The 2,298-nt window shown below is 58.6% G+C and overlaps 1 protein-coding gene across 2 annotated transcripts in view; it reads right to left on the minus strand.

Moving 5' to 3' along the window:
* LOC107198750 (cyclic AMP-dependent transcription factor ATF-7) overlaps window positions 1-2,298 on the minus strand; it is a 35,581-nt gene that overhangs the window by 16,092 nt on the left and 17,191 nt on the right. The gene's annotated exons all lie outside the window — the stretch shown is intronic.

Genomic DNA, 2,298 nt, shown 5'->3' on the forward strand with positions numbered 1-2,298 from the left:
GGGGACAGGGGGACAGGGGGACAGGGGACAGAGGACAGGGAACAGGGGGACAGGGGGAATGGCCCTGGACGGGGTCTGGACACTGGGGACAAGTGTCTGGAATAATCGGATTCGGGCTGGAGATAAACAGCAGCTGATGGGAACGCACGGGAATTCTCCCCTCCCAAATTCCCACTTTGTTCCTGGTGGAGGAAAAGGGAATCGGGCGCTCCTGGGGCAACTCTTCCGGTGTGGGGTGAGGCAGAGCTGGGCCCGCTGGAGATTCACCCCGAGTTTTTATGGAGTGAGGACGGAGCCGATCCCGCGTGGGAGGGGGAGCATCACCCACCCCCCACCCAAAATTCCAGCTGCGGGGAGAACGGCGGGGTCAGCCCCATCCCTGAGCGAGGGCAAAACCCCCACGGGCTGTGGGGCTGTGGGGCTGGGAGAGGCAGACAAAGGCAGGCAGGGAGCGCTGAGAGAGGGGAGCGAGGCAGGGACGGGGTTAAAGCACAGCCCCATAAAGCCCAGGATGGATTGCGTCTCTCCTAATAGACTGCGACAAACGGGGCCGGGGCACGGCACCGCAGCGCTTTGATGCATCCATCCAGCAGCACCGGCTGCTTCCACAAAAACGCTGCAGCAGCAGCAGCAGCAGCAGAGGAGCAGCAGCGCATTCCTGCCCTCTCCCCCTTCCTTCCCTCCCCTTCCCAAATATCCCAACCCAAACCCACCCGAGCCACCTGTTCCTGTGGGGCTGGCACCCATTTCGGGCCTTTCCTCGGCTTTATTTATGGCTCTGCAGTTTTAGCGAACAAATCTGCATTTGCTGAGCTCAGCGGAGGCGGGGGACACTCCTGGGGTGGTGGGGGACAGTCCCCAGTGTCAGGGACACTCCTGGGTGTCAGGGGACAATCCCTGGGTGTTAGGGGGCACTCCCGGGCTGTCAGGGGACACCAAGACATGGGGCCCAGGCACCCCTCGGCTCAAGGACAAGGGGGTTGCACACAGAGCCCTTCACTGCTCACAAGGTGCCCGGGTAGTTTGGGCTCGGATTTGGAGAAACCAGAGCTGGTGCGAGAAAAGCCAAGAGGTTTTTGCCCGTGGAACTCCAGACCGAGCCCCGTCCCCCCCCAGCTCCGCTCTGGAACTAAATCCAAATAAACCCAAAATAAAATTTCTCGACAGTTTGGCCAAAATCTGCCTGATCCGGGCTGTTTTTCCTCCCCGCAGCTCCCGATGCGGCCGCTCCGCTCCAGCCTGGCCAAGAACCCTTTTTGTCCCCGGAGCTTTTGCGGATCCCGGCGACCCCGAGACGCTCCCGAACAAAGGAAGAGCGAGCGAGGGAGAAGCGGCGGCGCCGGTTCCGCAGCGCCCCGGAAAGCGCCGGCCCTGCCAGGGAAGGGACGCCCACATTTCTCCATGGTTTTGGCCCCCAAATCCCCGGGTTTTGTGGAATTCGGCCGGCTGCGGCGGGACCCTGCTGGGATGGGAAATGAACCCGGGTTTTGTGCGGAGCGGCGGGGCTGGGATGAATATTTAGCAGGCGGGCGGTGTCGGAAATCTGAACACCTGAGACGGAGAGAGGATAAAAATGAAAAAGAAGAAATTCCCAGCTCTCCCGCTCCGCTTTGTGCTAAAGAAATGGGATTTTTAGGTCAGGGAGGGAACAGCGAGAGGTGCAGAGCAGGGTCGTGCCTCTCCCACCCGCCCCAGCCCAGCCTCGCCAACGCCAGGTTTATTTTAATCTTTCATTTTCCTTCATTGCCGGATTTTTTTTTTCCCCCTAATTTTTTTTTTTTTTTTCCCCGGCACTTTCCGTGCGTCGGGCGCGCGTTACAGCTCTATTTAACATCTTTATGTGGGCTCACAGCTCGGGAGCTCTCTCCTTCCCTGCGCACAAACGCTCACAGACACAATATATCTTTCTGCACACATTTCCAAACGCTGAAAGCCAGAGGCTGAGTCTGGCACTTGGGTTCTAAATCATGTCATTTTACACAGAGAGGGGAAGCAGAGGGGGGAGAGGAGCGGGGGAAGAGAAGGGAAAAAAATGGAATGAGTTAAAGCCACAGCACTGGCTTTAATATTTAATCTCCTTCCATCAGCAGCTGACATACAGCAGGGTTATTTCAGCTGCTATTTTGCGGGTGTCGGAATTAAAAAGAAGATGTTGGCTGTAAAGCCTTTGGGGCGAGGGACAGGAGCAGGGTGAGCGCTGCCAGCCGCCCTCGGGCTTTCCCCAGGCTGCAGCTGCCCCTGCCACCCCAAATTTGGGGTTTTTCCCTCGAGCCCGGGGTGTCACAGCTCTCTGGGGCC

Source organism: Parus major, unplaced genomic scaffold (assembly GCF_001522545.3).
Source record: "Parus major isolate Abel unplaced genomic scaffold, Parus_major1.1 Scaffold299, whole genome shotgun sequence".
Lineage (NCBI taxonomy): Eukaryota > Metazoa > Chordata > Aves > Passeriformes > Paridae > Parus > Parus major.